The following is a 19260-nucleotide window of genomic DNA, read 5'->3' as shown; positions in this document are numbered from 1 at the left end:
AAAATACACCACAGAGGGCACCTTAGAGGTGCCCCCTGAAACTTAACCGACTATCTGTGTAGGCTGACTAGTTTTAGCAGCCTGCCACAAACCGAGACATGTTGCTGGCCCCATGGGGAGAGTGCCTTTGTCACTCTGAGGCCAGTAACAAAGCCTGCACTGGGTGGAGATGCTAACACCTTCCCCAGGCAGGAATTGTCACACCTGGCGGTGAGCCTCAAAGGCTCACCTCCTTTGTGCCAACCCAGCAGGACACTCCAGCTAGTGGAGTTGCCCGCCCCCTCCGGCCAGGCCCCACTTTTGGCGGCAAGGCCGGAGAAAATAATGAGAAAAACAAGGAGGAGTCACTGGCCAGTCAGGACAGCCCCTAAGGTGTCCTGAGCTGAGGTGACTCTAACTTTTAGAAATCCTCCATCTTGCAGATGGAGGATTCCCCCAATAGGGTTAGGATTGTGACCCCCTCCCCTTGGGAGGAGGCACAAAGAGGGTGTACCCACCCTCAGGGCTAGTAGCCATTGGCTACTAACCCCCCAGACCTAAACACGCCCTTAAATTTAGTATTTAAGGGCTACCCTGAACCCTAGAAAATTAGATTCCTGCAACTACAAGAAGAAGGACTGCCTAGCTGAAAACCCCTGCAGCGGAAGACCAGAAGACGACAACTGCCTTGGCTCCAGAAACTCACCGGCCTGTCTCCTGCCTTCCAAAGATCCTGCTCCAGCGACGCCTTCCAAAGGGACCAGCGACCTCGACATCCTCTGAGGACTGCCCCTGCTTCGAAAAGACAAGAAACTCCCGAGGACAGCGGACCTGCTCCAAGAAAAGCTGCAACTTTGTTTCCAGCAGCTCTAAAGAACCCTGCAAGCTCCCCGCAAGAAGCGTGAGACTTGCAACACTGCACCCGGCGACCCCGACTCGGCTGGTGGCGATCCAACACCTCAGGAGGGACCCCAGGACTACTCTGATACTGTGAGTACCAAAACCTGTCCCCCCTGAGCCCCCACAGCGCCGCCTGCAGAGGGAATCCCGAGGCTTCCCCTGACCGCGACTCTTTGAACCTAAAGTCCCGACGCCTGGGAGAGACCCTGCACCCGCAGCCCCCAGGACCTGAAGGACCGGACTTTCGCTGGAGAAGTGACCCCCAGGAGTCCCTCTCCCTTGCCCAAGTGGAGGTTTCCCCGAGGAACCCCCCCCTTGCCTGCCTGCAGCGCTGAAGAGATCCCGAGATCTCTCATAGACTAACATTGCAAACCCGACGCTTGTTTCTACACTGCACCCGGCCGCCCCCGCGCTGCTGAGGGTGAAATTTCTGTGTGGACTTGTGTCCCCCCCGGTGCCCTACAAAACCCCCCTGGTCTGCCCTCCGAAGACGCGGGTACTTACCTGCAAGCAGACCGGAACCGGGGCACCCCCTTCTCTCCATTCTAGCCTATGTGTTTTGGGCACCACTTTGAACTCTGCACCTGACCGGCCCTGAGCTGCTGGTGTGGTGACTTTGGGGTTGCTCTGAACCCCCAACGGTGGGCTACCTTGGACCAAGAACTAAGCCCTGTAAGTGTCTTACTTACCTGGTTAACCTAACAAATACTTACCTCCCCTAGGAACTGTGAAAATTGCACTGTGTCCACTTTTAAAACAGCTATTTGTGAATAACTTGAAAAGTATACATGCAATTTTGATGATTTGAAGTTCCTAAAGTACTTACCTGCAATACCTTTCGAATGAGATATTACATGTAGAATTTGAACCTGTGGTTCTTAAAATAAACTAAGAAAAGATATTTTTCTATATAAAAACCTATTGGCTGGATTTGTCTCTGAGTGTGTGTACCTCATTTATTGTCTATGTGTATGTACAACAAATGCTTAACACTACTCCTTGGATAAGCCTACTGCTCGACCACACTACCACAAAATAGAGCATTAGTATTATCTATTTTTACCACTATTTTACCTCTAAGGGGAACCCTTGGACTCTGTGCATGCTATTCCTTACTTTGAAATAGCACATACAGAGCCAACTTCCTACACTCTGTCTAAAAAGTCCAACAGATCCTGGAGAGTTGATGAACCACCGACCGATTTCCTTGCTGCCTACCCCAGCGAAAATACTCGGAAAAAACCAGAATCAAGAGTTAGTAAAGTTTATTAATAACCATGACATTCTGGACCCCTCTCAAAATGGCTTTAGGAGTGCCCATAGCACGGAGTCTGCGCTCATAATGGCAAATGACTCTAGCAGAATGTAGGTCAATCAGGGCTGTATGGCTGCCTTGATCCTATAGGACCTATTGGCAGCCTTCGATAGGGTCTCACCCACACACATGGTCAAACAACTACAGCAAATGGGGTGGGGGGCGCTAAGCTGCTAAAACTACTTCACTCTTTTCTGGTTGAGAGACATCAGATAGTAAGCTGTGGTCAGTTTAGAGCTAAAGCTTTCAAGCTTACCTTGTGGGGTGCTGCAGGGCTCCTCACTTAGTCCCACCCTTTTTAAATTGTACGCTTCCCTGTAGGCCTCCGTAGTGAGATCCTTTGGATTCCAGGTCCTGTCATATGCACACAAACAAATCATTGTGTCATTTACGAACATTCTATCTGAGACAACGCCAACATTTTTACTTTGCATTACTGGTGTGAGAAGTTAGATGAAGGAAAACTTCCTTAAGCATAATGCTGAAAAGACTGAAGTTATGGTCTTTGGAGCCCAACACCCTATCTGGTAGCAAAAATCCTGTGGATCTCTCCCTATGGAGTCTGTAAATTACTTAGGGATTCGGTTTGATACCACCCTTAACTTTAATCTGCAGGTAAACTGCACTATGAATACCTGCTTTTTCACTATCAAATCCCTCAAGAAGATCTTCCTGTTTATTCCAGAGGAATTGCGCAAGCCAGTGGCTATCACATCGATCACCTCGCGATTACAGTATTGTAATGCACTTTACCTCAATATAAATAACATCTCTTTGAACAAACTCCAGATGATTAAAAATGCAGCTGCACCTCTCATACTGAACATTCCAAACATTTTGTCAGTGAGGGAAGGTCTTCGTGGCCTCCTCTGGCTTCCTGTCAGGAAACGGGTGATGTTTAAGGCACTGAGCACTGTCCATCTGGCCCTTACATCAAAAGAGGTCATTAGCTATTAGGTCATCCTTTCATTAGTACAGACCAACCAAGTCTTTAAGATCACCTTCAAGTAGAAAAGTCACTGTTCTGAAGTTTCGTAAGTCGAGATGGAGCACACGCTCCTTTTTGATTGCCACTGCCAGGCAATGGAACACACTGCCAACCTACATTTCAGAGATTACCTCTTATCCCTCTTTTATGGAAAAACTTAAAGATTTGGCTTTTTAATCTGTAGTCATGTTACTCTTGTCCTAGACCCTTTGATTAAGACTTTTCTCTGTTTTTCCCTTCCTTAGGTGTGACACCTCCCCCCTTGTTTTCTGATGTTTCCTGGGTGGGCTTTTCCGGATGGAGTTTGGAGTTCTTCAAACTCACCACCTTGATACCTTCGGATTTAGAGCGCTATGTAAGTCTTTCTTTTATTTCATTTCATTTATATGGATTGAAAAAGCCAAGGCCAAGACTCAGAATTGATCATTTTCTAAAATGTTTTTTAAAAATCCTATTTTGTTGCAGTAACTTTTTGTTGGCCTTAGGACTCAGAGCACTTTACCACTGCTAACCAGTGCTAAAGTGCATGTGTTTCTCCCCTAAACATAGTAACATTGGTGTATCTGCAACTGGCATATTTAATTTACATGTACGTCCCTTGAAAAGTTGTATACTATATACCCAAGGCCTGTAAATTAAATGCTACTAGTGGGCCTGCAGCACTAATTGTGCCACCCAATCAGGCAGCCCTGTAAACATGTCTCAGGCCTGCCACTGCAGAGCCTGTGTGTGCAGTCTCACTGCTATTCCGACTTTGCATTTAAAACTTCTTGCCAAGTCTTAAACTCCCCTTTTCTTACATATTAGTCACCCCTAAAGTAGGGCCTAGGTAGCTCACAGAGCAGGGTGCCATGTAAGTAAAAGGAAGGACATGTATTTTTAAGTCTTCCATGTCCTGGTAATGAAAAACTCCCAAAGATGTTTTTCATTACTGTGAGGCCTGCCCCTCTCATAGGCCAGCATTGGGAATTCCTGATAATACTTTAAAGCTGTAACGCCTGATCTGAAAAGAGTAGCTGCATCATGTTTAGAACCATTGGAATGGTCATGGTAAATCCTCTTTACTGGTAAAGTCGGATTTATCATTACTATTTTTGAAATACCACTTTTAGAAAGTGGGCATTCTCTGCCCTCACTGTCCTGTGTGCCTACAGCCTATCTCCAATACATGTCTGGCCTGGGCTAGGTGACAGCTACTCTTGTGCATTTCCTTCGGACACCCACAACACAGGACACTCAGCTGCATCTGCATTCCTATGCATACTGATGGGTCTTCCTGGGGAGGAGTTGGTAAGGGCTCTCACTTACATCTCAAAGGATAGTGGCCGGAGCCCACACAAAGCGGCTGATTACACTCCACTGATAGTCTGGAACCGAGGCTAAGCTGAAAGGGGAACCTGTGCACTTCACAGAAACCTTTTGAAGTAATTCCCCACATCAAAGGCACTTTCCAATCCAAGTACTGTTTTTTTGACCCACTCAAATTAGTACACTTCTGACTCAAGGAAACTCTGCTGAGTAAAGACTGCTGTGTGCTAGGATCACCACTGTCCCAGATCTGACTGCTACCAGGAACTGCTGCTCTGTCAACACCAGGGCAGTGTGCGCTCTATTGGCGACTAGAATGCAAAAACCCAGCACTCTCAAAACAACGTAATTTATGCATTGTGCTGATATGTTGTTGTTTAACCTTTTGCATTGCAGAGTTCAATCCTGAAGATTTATTTTTAATGTGCTTACAAATGCTGTTCATTTGCAGTGTATTGCTGCAGGCTTTCAGAGTGTGTTAGGGTGTGGTCCCTTTCCAGGGCCTTCTAGAGACTTTCCCTGCAACATGCCTGGGTGTGGTTGTGGGCTGGGCCAAGACTCTATAAAAGGAGCCAGCCCAGCTCCAAGTGCTCACTATTCAGAGGTCCCGGTGGCCTATTTGATCTTCCAGACATCTGACTTTCATTCTTCATTTGGAGATCCTTGTTCTGGGCGCTAAGACGGTGGTTGGGCTGGCTTCCCGACGCTGTTATCGAGAACTCTCATGTTCTTGGGCCTAATTCTTTTATGATTTGACAGAGTACTTTGCGCGTGTGAAATATGCGCTTGAGTGTTTGTGACATTTGCAGGGTGACTTGCGAATCGGCAAGACACGCGATTCGTTTCATGATAATTTAATCTTGTTATTCATTGCACGCTATCATTTCTTGACATTTGAAGTAGCTTAAGAATCGGCAAGACGCGCGATTCGTTTTATGGTGTTTTAACTTTGTTGTTCATTGTGCGCTACCATTTCTTGACATTTACATGGTGACTTAAGAATCGGCAAAAGACGTGCGATTCGTTTCATTGTACTTTGATCTTGTTATTCATTGTGAGCTGTTATTTCTTGGCATTTACATTGTGGTTTACGAATCGGCAAGGCGCACGATTCGTTTAATGATGATTTGACTTTGATATTCATTGCGTACTTCCATTTCTTGGCATTTTACATGGTGACACTCGAATCGGCAAGACGCACGATTCTCTCCTCGAGTTTAATTCATGTTGTTTATTGTATGCCACTATTCTAAGATATTTAACATGTAATATTCGAGTTGACAAGTTATGTGATTTGTTTTCCTGAATCCATATTGTGTTATTCATGGTGCACAATCCTATTATGGTATTTACTATATATATATATATATATATATATATATATATATATATATCTACAATATGCGCAATTTGTGTTGAAACATTTTAAGAGTACACAGAAGATCAGAGTTTCTAGATGCAATATTGTATGGTCCTAGTATGCATTCTCAAAAAAGGATTTATATGACTGGTTTAAAATTTAGTCAAAATGTTTTTCTGATTCTCATGTAAAGGAAAGTACTTGAATAAGAAAGTTTTCATTTAATCCATCTTGATTCCCTTACAGGTATCCGGCCATCTTGAAACTTAGTCATTTTAAACTTAATTCTTAGATTGTTCATGTTTTCAGAATGATTATGCTTAGAATCATAGTCTAGTATTGATTTCAGGAGATATCATTTTCATATTGTGTGTTCTAACCTTTTTCTTACTACAGGTCTCCTTCCCAGCTGTTTCCCTTCCTAATCCCCTCTTCCCCTCTTGAACTCTCTTAGCCTCTGTGATTTATCTATCAGAGTCTTGGAGCTGTTCAGTGGTGGACGTGTTGGGAACGTGCGCAGACCCCGAGGATCTGGTGACTCTGACATGCTCTGCCCTGCTGATCTCTGCCCTACTAAAGGACTACAAAACTATCTCTAATTCCAGGGTGACTCCAAGGGTTTGTTGGCTTGCCCCCTGTTCTTTGCAAGGTTCCAGGGATAGCAAAGACCTTGACCCGTGCACCTCTCTCATCACACATGGTGCAGAAACTCATCTTGAGCTGTAAGCGTCTCCTTGCTGGAGCACGATGGACCGATGGGTGTCTTCCTCTAACCAGCACGGTGTGTGCCTGTGAGGCCGGTTAATTTAGGTTATGTAGCTGATTTACCCTGAATAGGATTGTGGTCTCTACTTGGAACAGGGTCCATACCTCTGCCAACTAGAGACCCAATTGCTAACACCCTACAAAGGGTTTAGTTAGAGCTCAGAAATAGTGAGAAGACAAGGATTTGGTTATCTCCAATCTTTGATAAGCAGGAGGAAGCTAAGCTAAGCTGAAAGAGGTGCCTGTGTATTTGGACATATTGAGGGGATTAGCCAGCGGTCTTTCTCAATGAAACTTTGGCTATTTTAACAGAGAGCAACGGTGTTCATTTTTAATACATATAAGCTGTGAATGAGCCTGAAGCTGAATAGATGGATCTTATTTTGGTGATGGTTTGGTTAAGGACTTGCAAAGTACATAAATAATTTTACTTCATTGGCTAGGGGTCCGAGAAATTTGAGGAGAGTTTTCACCAGTGGTTTTGCCAGGGCCAGGAAAAGGAGATGTTTTCTCAGCTAAGGTTTTCAAGGTCCCAGTATTGGGGCAAAGTATGTTTTTATGCTACATGACCCTTTCTCAAGAGAAGGAGGTTTAACACGACTCAGTATATCATGCAAGAGCAGGAGATTCACCAGCAGACCAAGATATGCCTGCAAAAGGGTTTTTGTTTACCTCAAAAGTACTGTATATGGGGCGAATGAGAGAATATGTGGATGAATGGTGCAAAATAACATCACGTGTGATAGTTCTACAGGAAGTAGGATGTTACGTCTTAGACTTTTCAGAAGTACATTTTCAGGTAAAGAGTCCATGAATGATTTGTTTTTCATGGGCAATACCTGTAGGTTAGAGGTTCAGGAGATTTGCCAGAAAGCGGCAATTGTGGAGGTTCTAGTTCAATACAGTTCTTTATTGGTTTAAACCTCAACAGTGATCAATAAAGCATCGAAAAAGTATGGGTGTGTGTGTGTGTGTGTATATATATATATATATATATATATAGAGAGAGAGAGAGAGAGAGAGATAGATAGATACACACACACACACAATAACAGCTTTGCTCATTCAGAGAGACCTGCAGGTATTGTTTCAAGGTTCAGATTTATACTTTAGAAATAACAACCATAAAAACAGCCAATATGATCTTTAGGCAGGACAAACAAACATCACAAGTGAAGTCTTGAATACCATTAGAAGAAAGAGGACAAACACATTGCTCATATGATCTACCTTCATTCTCCCACCACTGCTCTTAGTGGGAAACTACTACGCCTGAATAGGAAATCTGTTCTTGTGTTCACACAGGAATTCCAATTAGGGTTGCATTCTGTGAACTAAAGCAGACCCCATTTTTTATTGTATACATTATTAATTTTGAGGAATGATCTACGGATGGTTTAAAGCTCCTTAGTTGTTACTTCCAAGGTCGTTTTTGGTGATAGTACCTAAGGCCAAAAGACTGGGTCAAAAGACAATTCATATAAAAGCAAAGCATAATTAAGATTCTTTTGAAGGAGCTACAGTTCCCTTTAGTCACATGGAGATACTGCTTCAAAACCTTCTTCGGGGACCCTTCTGTGAAGCAAAAGATCCTGACAATCCAAAATCTAATTGTATTGCCATTGAAGGGGCCTAAAAAGATAGCACATTTTTCCTTCTACTTGTGTGAAAAAAAGACCCTAAATCCCATTGATTTGGGAAAGTAAATCCCAAATTAAATGTTTTCATTGCTACGCATCACTTTTTGTGGCTTTGTAGGACGCAGTGTTGATAAGTTTGTCCCTTAGGGGCATATTTATGAGCCCCTTTGAGCCACTCTTTCACCACACAACAGCAATGCTAATTAAAAATGAGATTTTATGAGGCCACGCAAGGCCACCTTGCCTGGCCCGGCGTCGCTTCATAAATCTCAAGTAATGTAACACAGCACAAATCGCTGCATTGAATTACTCTACACCATGGAGGTGCTTCCATGGATGTTGCCTGAGTGTTCCCCCATAACATCAATGGATTTTGACACATTGAGTAGAATTATAAGAAAAGGTAAACCTGGGAATGTGCTAAAAAGATACACGTCCCCAGGAGAGGTGTAACAAGGAGAAATATCTTTATTTCTCTTTATTTTTTCTTCTTTCTGTGCGTCCTACATTCTGCAGCACACGTAAAAAGAGGAAAATGCCCCAGGGGATTGTTTTTGTGCCTGCTCAAAATCAATCCTGCATGCAACACATGCACCCTTGCACTATGGTGCAAGGGTGAATGTGTTGGCTTTAGGCAGCCCATTTTGTGCCAGCACTGAGGAAAGTGCAGGAATGCTCAGTATTGCCTTAAATATGGTGCATTCCTAGCATTTTCCAGTGATGCAAAGCAGCGCAGCACGATGACTTGCTGTGCGTCACTTTTTCATAAATACGGCCCTTAGCATTTAAAATCTGCCCCCTCCCCTTAGCCATAGCCTTCCCATCATTTGATGTCTAGTGCTTGAAAAACAGCAGAAAATTCAACCCTGTAGGAATAGGTTTTTATGCTTTTTATTTATTTTTGAGATTTTTGGGGAGATTTGTTTATAGTGCGACTAAGACGCTAACTATATGAAATGCATTTTCTCATGCTACTTCTGAAGCACTAGTAAAGAAGTTGCAAAATATTGAGTTGTTGCTGGCAGAGAAAGGCCCCCCAGTGGAAAGGAGACTTCAAATCTCTCAATGTCACTGACTTCGCACTTGAGCACAGAGAAAAGCAGAGTGGAGAGGGGAAAGTCAACTAGAGAAAGAGACAGAAGACCAGAAGTGGGCACCGCAGAGGCACCAGTGAGAGCTAAAGAGAGAGAGGGAGAGAGAGCGAGAGAGAAACAGATGTGAGGAGAAGAGCAAAGAAATAAAGACCCATCTACAAGAGGGAGAACAACAAAGACGAGTATGAGCAAGCATTGGCAAATCAAACAGGTCTCACATATGCAAGACCTATTGGCTTTGCCAATATATTTTAGGTATGTTGTACACCAACGTAGCAGCTGCTCAGGATGGCTGAAAATTAGGGGCGTAGCGGAGAGTGTCGAGGAGAGCCGAAAGAGTGGAATGATGAAGAGTGGATGGAGTAGTGTGTCGTTGAGTGGAGTGGCATAGAGTGTTGTGTAATGGAGTGGCATAGAGTGGAGTTGCATTGAGTGGCATACAGTGGAGTAGCATAGAGTAGAATGGACTGGTGAGAGTGCATTTGCGTAGAATGTTGGAGAGTATAATGATGTAGAGTGCAGCAGCATAGATTTCAGCGGCATACAATGCAGTTTAGATTAGAATGGCGCATAGTAGGGTCAATGGTGCAGAGTAGAGTGACAGAGTGGAGAGTAGAGTGGCAGAGAGTGCACTGGTGCAGAGAGAAGTGGCAAAGAGTGGACCGATGCACAGTGCATTGGCATAGAGTAGGGTGGTGTTGAGTTCACTGACGGAGAGTGAAATGTTGCAGAGTAGAGTGTTGTACAGTGCAGTAGTAGGAGGTGGCGTAAAGTGCTTTGGTGTAGAGTGCAGTAGTAGAGTAGAGAGGCGTAGATAGCAGGGGCATAGAATGCAGAGTAGAATGAAGTTGCGTAGAGTGCATTGGCATAGAGTGCAGTGGCATAGAGTGGAGTGCTGTGGAGTAGAGTGGTGTAAAGTACAGTGGCGTACAAGGCAGTTGCGCAAAGTAGGTTGTTTCATAGTAGACAAATTGTGTGGAGTGATGCAGAGTAGAGTGCAGTGGTGAAAAGTGGCATAGAGTGTAATGGCGTAAAGTGGTATAGGATGTAGAGTGCAGTGGCAGAGATTGCAGAGGAGCAGAGTAGAATGCTTTGGCATACAGTGCAGTGTTGCAGAGCGGCGTAAAGGGACGTTGTGCGGAGTAGAGTGGAGTGGAGTGGCCTAGACCTGAGATGTGTAGAGTGTGTAGTGACGAAGAGTGTACTGGGGTAAAGTGGCATAGAGTGCACTGGATTAGAGTACAGAGGGGAAGAATACAGAGGGGCAGAGTGGAGTGGTGCACAGTGGAGTAAAGTGCAGTGGTACAGAGTGCAGTGGTATGCAGTGGTGTAGAGTGGAGTATGCATGATGTGGTAGCACTCTGCCATTATAGACAACACATCTTCAATTGAAATGACTATTATTAATGCACATACAGTTTTACTAATAAAATTATACAGCACACAAACGATAATGTGTGGCAATAGCATCACCTAGTATATTGGTTTGTTTTGATCATATTAAAGTTTTTGTTTCTAACAGACTTCTGAATTAGCAAAACGTGCGTCATTTGAGCTTTTTAATTCTGATATTTTCTGAAATACTTGCACAGTCTATTTAACCGTTGTTGGTTGCTAGAATAAAAACATTTCCTATCCCGAGTATCCAGCAAAATTGTCATATAAATCCTCTCACTTTGAAGTTGGGGAATGAAAAGTAAACTCCAAACTCCCTTGGAAGACAGAGCTTGGCATTTGACTTCTGTCTTTGAATGCACAGCAAATGTGACAAGATAAGAAGATGATTTACAGGCCTGTTAACAGAAAGGAGCACTCGTGGAAGAATACAAGGAGAGGTAATGTGAAAAGGCTTTGCTCTTTGGAACGGATGAACTCACACTGAGCAGCCTGAAACAAATAAAGCCAGCAAATAGAAAGAAAGAAAATGTAAGTTCCCAGGGAAGCTTTCTGAATGTCCCCAAGATGTCTTTCGAAAAAACAGACAGCTCTGCTGTCTATTAGGCTTCGACCTAAAAAGCAATTAAGAGATGCATGTACAAGATATATGTGTTGACATGTAGGCACTTGATCAGAACCACCAATGCTACCATCACCAATACTACCTCCACCACCAGTATCATTACTACCAATAACACACCACCACCACCAACATCATTATAAATACCACCAACATCAACACCAAAGTAACCAATATCACAATCAATAATACCACCACTACCAATAACACACCACCGTCACCACCAACACTAACGATACCACTACCAATAACATTACACTGCCAATAACACACCACCACCAACACCATCATTCTGAATTCCACCAACATCAATACTAAAGGAACCAATACCACAACCAATAATATCACCACTACCAATAACACACCACCACCAATACCATCACCCTCAACACCACCCACATGAACACAAGGAACCAATACCACTACCTCCTCCAATAATATCACACTGCCAATAAAACACCACCCCTAATACCATCATCTTCAATACCACCAATATCAATACTAAAGAGATTAATGTCACAACACAACTACCAAGTACTGGCAAAGACAATATGTCTGGCTTTAACTTCCTATCGCCTGGAAACATCATTGTTGCATGCCTATGTTTATATGTATTGTCACATTTAACAGTAATTTAAAGTGAGCAGCACTTGCTCTTTTACATTTCTCCTGTGTTTAGTGTTGTATTCCCCTTCTTTTAGTGTCACCTGTGGGTAGAGTGGGTCAGCCCGAGGCTAAGAGGGCTATATGACGGGTTGAGTGTGTGTGAGATGGGGCAGTACAGTTTTTGGATTGCTGCATTAAGTTGAAGAGGTACGGGGTAGAAGGTATAACAAAAAGAATAGGTGTGGAGGGGTGAGTAGAGATGCCGTCAGGGGTGCCATCGGGGGGTACAGGGGTACTTAGGGTGCATAGCTGCACTCCAGTTGGGTAAGGCCCCCGTAGATAGATAGGGGCTATTCCGGTGGATACTTTTGCTGATAGTAAGTAGCGGCCCGGTCGCTCAAGACATTCTCAGGGTAAAAGCACTGATGGTGGTTAGGGACAGACCAAGGGAGTAGTTGTGGTCTTGCTTGAGTAGACAGGCTCTTAGATGAGGTTAGGCGTGTTCCTGGTGAGGGGTAGTGGCCCTTTTGGCGATGGTGCCCTAGTGGTGGGCAATAGCTGTGCAGGTAGGGGCATGTGGCCTGATGGTAATAGGGGCAGGTGTTAGTGGACAGCTGGTAAGTAAGAGGGGTAGTGACACCTCTGTGATTCGGTTGGAGGAAGGGGTGTCCTTCTCTGGGGCTCCACACTCGCAACCTCTGAGAGTCTGAGGGCGAAGCATTGTGGCTGGAGATGCATCCAATCCACAAAGGTGGGTCAATCCTTGTTCAGCACAACGGTGGGCCGTAGAAAGGACTATTCTCCACCACCAGAGCCAACCTGGTAACATCAACAGATCAACAAGAAACAACTCTAAACAAATACAAAGGACCGCCAGAAGGCACCTCCTCAGCCTTTGAAGCATAGGCGACCTGCTCCTCAGCACCTCAACGCCAGCTCCAGCCCCCCGCAGCACTGTGCTGGAGTTTAACATGCACGGAAGCAAGAGCTCGATGACAGAGCAAAACTCCGATGGAAAGTGAGGGCAGCATCTCCCTGAGGTGCCCTGCCCAGGAAGGAGGAGCTGTTGCCTTCTAACTGCAGGGTGAGGGTACCGTAAATACACCATGCACCACAAGATGCAGCTTTACAGTGCGACCACCTCCTCCATCAAAACAAAGAACAATATTGCCAAAACTAAGTAACGTTCAACCACAATTCACATTCTTCTTGATTCCAGCAGAAGCTCGGCTCTCAATTGTTGCCGGTAAATAATTTGTAGTTTTATGTGCCTCAGAATTGTTTTCATTTTCTAAGTTGTTTTTAAACACTCCCCCCGCCTCCCCTTTATGTTGAATGACACAAAACACAAACCTGCAAATTTAGTGGTTTTAAAAAAAGACATAATGCACCAGTAATGTCAGACTGACACAAGTCGACAAACCAAAACCAGATGGGATTTGTGGGCTAGAGTGCATGTGGCAGCTATGACAATTGGTCAGAGACACAGCTGTGTGGACTCGCCGGGTCACATCACAGGAGGAAATGAAACAAAGTACCATAAGTTTGTACTTTAACAGAAAGCTTAGATATCAAGGAAGTGTGGAGCTAGGACGTAGACGGCACAACCATCATTTCTAAGCACTGCATTTAACACATAATTGTAAGCATACAGAAATTATTGTTGTGTCACATATATGTAAGGTGATACCTTGTGCCTGACCTTACTTTGGCGACCACATCCCCCGCCTGCAGACTGCGTGAATGGGAGCCGAGTGAGCCTGCTGGAGGGAAGTAGGCTGCAGCTGCATCATGCTCAAGGGGCTGAGAGAGCAGAGGGTATGGCTACAAGCCCACAAAGCTAGCTCTAAGAAAAGTGTGTCTTTGTGTACATTAGTGCATGCGCAGACAAGGTAGCAAATGAAACATCAACTCTCGTGAAAAGTGCTATTAATCAAAGAAAAAGTAGTCCCGAAAACATTTCCCAAATAGGACAAGTGTAGGGCTATATGTAATGGGGTTTTGCTCTCTCGCATGGCTCAGCCTACAGAAAGGAATGACAAATAGGAAAGATTAGCCATTGGGAAGTAAGCACTCGAAGAAACAAATGAAATGTAGTGGGCAGGCTCTAAGCCCACAAAGTATGTACAGCATATCTCAAAGAGACAGCACAAGCACTGCTTAGGCTCGACCTAAAAAGGATGAAAAAAAGCAGCTGAAATAGACAGAGAGAGAGGAGAGAGGCACCAGGGAAAGATGGAAGGGTCAGGAAGTGATGAAGAGACGTGAGCAAGATTCAGAAGAAAGAGACAGCAAGAGAAGAGACGAGTGTGTGTGAGAGAAATAGGCAAAAGTTACCTGAGGGAGATGGAAGGGGAGACCACGAGAGAGTGGTAATAAAGAGAAAGACAGGAGAGAAAGAGACAGCTGAGAGAAGTGGGGTGATGATAGGTAGGAAACATTTGGGAGGGACTTAAGGAAAGAAAAGTGATAAGCCCATACTGGAAAGAAAGAGACAGTTGAGACAGAGAGAGAGACAAGTGTGTATGATGGGGAAAGGAGGTCAAGAAAGATGATAGACATAGAAGGTGAGATCTGTGAGAGGGACGATAAAGACAGACTGGCTAGAAAGAGTTGCTGAGAGAGAGAATGTGAACAAGGGCGAGAGACCGAGAAGGGAAAACGGGTGAGCGAGAGTGTTTGGCGATAAGCATTTTTAAAAAGGGGTCAGATGAAAAAGAAAAAGAATGATTGAGAGGAGGTAGATGACACAGATGTGACAAAGACAGCTGGAACAGAGCATAGGGACAAAAGAGAGGGGGTTAGAAAGATATAAGCCAGAACGACACGATAAAGCAACAGACAGGTGAGAAAGGGAGCACTGAAAGAGAGAAAGATATGAGTAGGGTAAATAAAGAGAGATGAGCGAGGATCAGAGAGAGAGGGTAAATAGGAGAGGGTGAACAGGGTGATAGACAACTTAGAAATAGAGAAGTGAGAGGGGAGAAAGACAGCAAGATGATGAGAGAAAATATAAAGAGAGAAGGGAAAGCAAGGGAGAGAAACGTGATAAAGAGACAGACGTGAGAAAAAGACAGCTGAGCAAGTGATAGGAGAAGGATATAAGAGCTGATAAAGTGACACAGGTAAGAAAGAGATAGCTGAAAGAGAAAGGGGTGATTAGAAAGAAAAAGTTGAAAGAGAGAAACAGATGACTCAAAGGTTGATTTACTTTACTGAATGAACTCTCAAAGAGTAGAATACAAGCTAAGGGGTTGGAAAAGTGAAGAAATGTCAGTACTGGTGAGCAGGTGAAAAATCCAGAATGCAGAAACAAGCTGTGGAGCTTTTTAAATCGCAGAAACAGTTACCAATCACTGACTGATGGAGGTAAACTCCTTTTATATTGTGCAGGTACTGCTAGGCCAGCAATCGCTGTTTTCTCAAAGTAGAATGCTCTATTTAGCTCCCTGGTAAGAACCCCTAAGTGGGACAAAGACACTGGTACACTGTGCCTAGCCCGTGTATGTGGAGTTGGTAACTTAAAGTGTTGGAATTTTATAAGATTAGAATTAAGAACGTACAATGTCCCTGGGTGAATGCAGATAGCCAGATTGGTTGGGGCACCACCTAATATAGCTTATGATTGTTAAGCTGATCTCCTTTCTTGAATAAACCTGCTTTTGGGATTTACCTTGTAGCCATCATTATTACACAAACAATTCGAACCTTAACCATGTTGTAAAACAGAGGCGGTGATCTCTGTGAGCCAGTGAGGTGGAGGGAATGGAGCCTAGCAACTGCCTTCTTCCAGAAAATCGGTTTGGTATGATGTCCAGCTCAACCGTCCTAAGTAGCTTTGCTAAGGAGGACATTTAACCATTAAAATACAAAGGGTAAATAGCCAAACCTTTTGGCAGTCCAAGAACTGTGCTCCCTCACCATGGTATAATTATCTTAACCTGGTCTGTGACATACAATCTTAATTAATTGGATCCACCTCAGATCCCTAGGCAGCAGTTCAGTCTTTCCAGATGTGGGGAGTGGTCTACTGTAACAGAGGACACATCCAATAAAACAAGCATTTGCAAAGCAAATAGGTTTAACCTCTACTAAATCTATTGTTTTTTTCAATGTTTTTTAGACATGTCACACAGCAGCACTAGGTGCTGTGTAGCATGCCTTAAAGTAAAAAAAAAAAAAAAAAAAAAATAATGTCTCACTAATGTCAGACAGTGGACTTTCTCCATATGCTATGGGCCTGCCACCTCTGAAGGAGTTCTGGGAGGGAGTGTTTTAAAGTATATTTGATGTAACAGATAGAAGACTCCTTGCCTCTCCCCTGGTGGCCCTTTTGGGGGTTTCCCACACCCTGGTTCCTGCAAGGTAACCTCAAAATACATAGACCACTCACTTGTCCTGGCAAAAAGGGAAATTACTGTACACTGGAAGTCCACCAGGGGCCCACTTTGAGAGAAATGGAGGAATACGCTGCCGAGCTGGGCGGAGGCAGAGGGAAAGGTTCTACATCAGGAAGCAGCGAGGGGCTGCTGTAACCAGTTAAAGCCAGGGCCTGGGATCACCTAGTGACGTGTCTAAAGGAACCAGCTTTAAATTCCCCTGACATGTCCATAACGCTATCTCCACACAGTGAAAATGGAGGACCTAGGGGGACACTTAGGACCCCCCCATACCACGGGACACTACGACCATGGACCCTGACACATTAATCTTCACATAGAGCAGATGCGGGGAGGGATTAGGCCGGGGGCTTTGCTGCTGTTAAAGAGGGATTTAGAATGGGTGATCGTATACAACGACAAAATAATGGGCACCTTTTCTTATCTTTTATTGCAAAAGACAGAATATTTTAATAGCTTGGTTGAACACGAGTTTGATGCCGGTGCCATACAAAACACAGTATATTAGCTTGTAAGTCTGTGAATCACCCACGGTTATGAATGTGCCATATGTATCTTTGATAAATGGCAATAAAATATGTTAAAAAAACATTATTTTTTTTTAAGTGACCAAAATGAGTACTTGGTACCAAGACAACACAACGGCATACACGACGAAGAAAAGAGCAAGAAGTGAAAGCAGACGACGTACTGGCCAATCAGAAGCACGTAAATTAGAGAGACATTGGACTAAGCCAATGGGAAGTTTAGGTAAGTAGGGGTGGGTTCTAAGCCCCTTTCAAAAGTCTTTTTTTTTAATCAACAAAAGATTTTGCAAGCTCAGCACGCAAGTGCAGGCAAAACCTAAAAAAGACAGCCAGCTGTCACCAGGGCCGGAATGGGAACCCAAACCAGCCCTGGCAAATTTAGTCAGACCATAGCGAGTGAGCCTGACCCCTACAATTAGGGCAGTGGGTGATCTCTTCCACTCAAGAACACTTGGGAAAAACTGTGCATTCCACAACACATTTATATTCAACTGTATTAATTTTTAAAGCATAGTAAATGATGACTTTACAGTGCACCAGGATACGGCAACCTTTATTGGGGTTCTTCAATGATTCCCTCACCATCTCCCTCTAACAGTGCCTTTCATCCTCCATAGCCCCAATCTCACATGTATTTCATTTGTTTATAGCACCTCTTTTACCAGTATTGGATGTTAGAGCACTTTACAACACACACACATGCAGAGACAATGAATCATACGTGTTTAAATCAGTGTATAGAAAACGCTGACAAAGGTTACTACAAGGTGTAGCATTCACATGCCATCCATACTGGTAGGCATTTTTTTAAGAGTGCTTTTGCTGTGAAACCATAAACTCAGGATTTTACTAATTTCGGACTAATAACAATTTTTTTCTACCCAAATAAACCTTTTTTTGCACAATTAGGGTAATCAAAGGCTGGGATAAAACATAACTTCCTAACCTATACAATGCAGTTTGCATGCAGCTCTTAGATGGCAATTCATAGCTCACTCTGCTACATCATGATTGTAACTTATGAACTGCACAGTAACAAATGGAACTCTGTGACAAAAACAATATGCACATAAAATACTGTTCTGTGATCTGCATAGTGCACGTTCTTTGCAGCAGGCATATTAATCCTCTGCGCTACCTTAGATGAGTCAAAACTGCCACTAGACAAAATCAATCTTTCTCCAGTAGGTCCATTAATCACCAGAGTTATCTTGGCCGTTTTTTATTGCCTGAAAACTGGTGGATATTCAAGGTACTCTACAAAGCGTTTACAACTGCTACAAAACCAGCCCCCAGTAACAAAAGTGGTCCCACACCCTTCCAGACTCCTGGGGAAGCACCTGATGCCTGATACAGCCAGTCCGGCTATGGCTGACCCACAATAGTATTTCTCTAACGCAGCAGTACTTAACCTGGAGTCCGCAACACCTACCCAGTGGTTTGTGACTATTTAGAAAATTAAATATTAGTAGATTAATAAAATGTAGATACATAGATAGCAAAATGTAAATTTAAAATGTTAAACTGTTTGGTAAACATGAAGGAAATTTTAATTTCTCAGTAAAAATAAAGTTTCTTTCCTTAGCCTAATTTTAATTAAAATTTTAATTAGCCTTATGTTATGTTTAGTTCTTAGCTTGTGCGTTGTCGTGCGCTGTAGAATGTGCGTGTCCTGACATTCCGGAGGCGGCAGTTACTGTGCTCCCTCTGGTATGGCTGGACGCTAGGTCGTGTCGCGGCAATAAATACTTACTCAACCATCTCTACTGCGTGGACATTGGCTTTCCTATTCACCACACCTTACAGCTACCATTCTATTTAAATTCATTGTACTTACAATTTACTGTGTGTGCACTTGCATAGAACTGTGGTTTTCAAAATAATCATTGAAATGTATCTGTTTGTTTCCTAGTATGGTATTCCCTAATGAAAGAATATTTGGAGTTTCACTGAATTTAACTGTAACGTCTCATGGGATTTATAGTTAACTTTAACATATCTCACTCAAGTACTACTTAGTGGGTGGTAGGGGGTTACAGTCTAACTGGTTTTCTGTTTCAGTTGTGTTGTCATCTTAGCAGTTTTTGGGGCTTTGTGCAAGGCATTTTTTTTGCATCACCATTTTAGCAATATATTTAATTTACATACACATGTTCTGCTAACTCAAAAACATACATTGACAAACAATTCTGAATCATATGTTAAATTTTGAGGGCTGGATGCACATAGAAACCTCCAAAATACATCTTGGATTGTGCCCCAAAATCCTTAAAATGACTCTTGTTACAGAAAGACAGAATCTGAGGTAGAGGTAGGCTAAGCGAGGGGAACAGGTTAAGGTACAACTCTAGAGGTGATGGA

Source organism: Pleurodeles waltl, chromosome 5 (assembly GCF_031143425.1).
Source record: "Pleurodeles waltl isolate 20211129_DDA chromosome 5, aPleWal1.hap1.20221129, whole genome shotgun sequence".
In the NCBI taxonomy this organism is placed as follows: Eukaryota; Metazoa; Chordata; class Amphibia; order Caudata; family Salamandridae; genus Pleurodeles; species Pleurodeles waltl.
Note: the sequence above shows the minus strand (reverse complement) of the source record.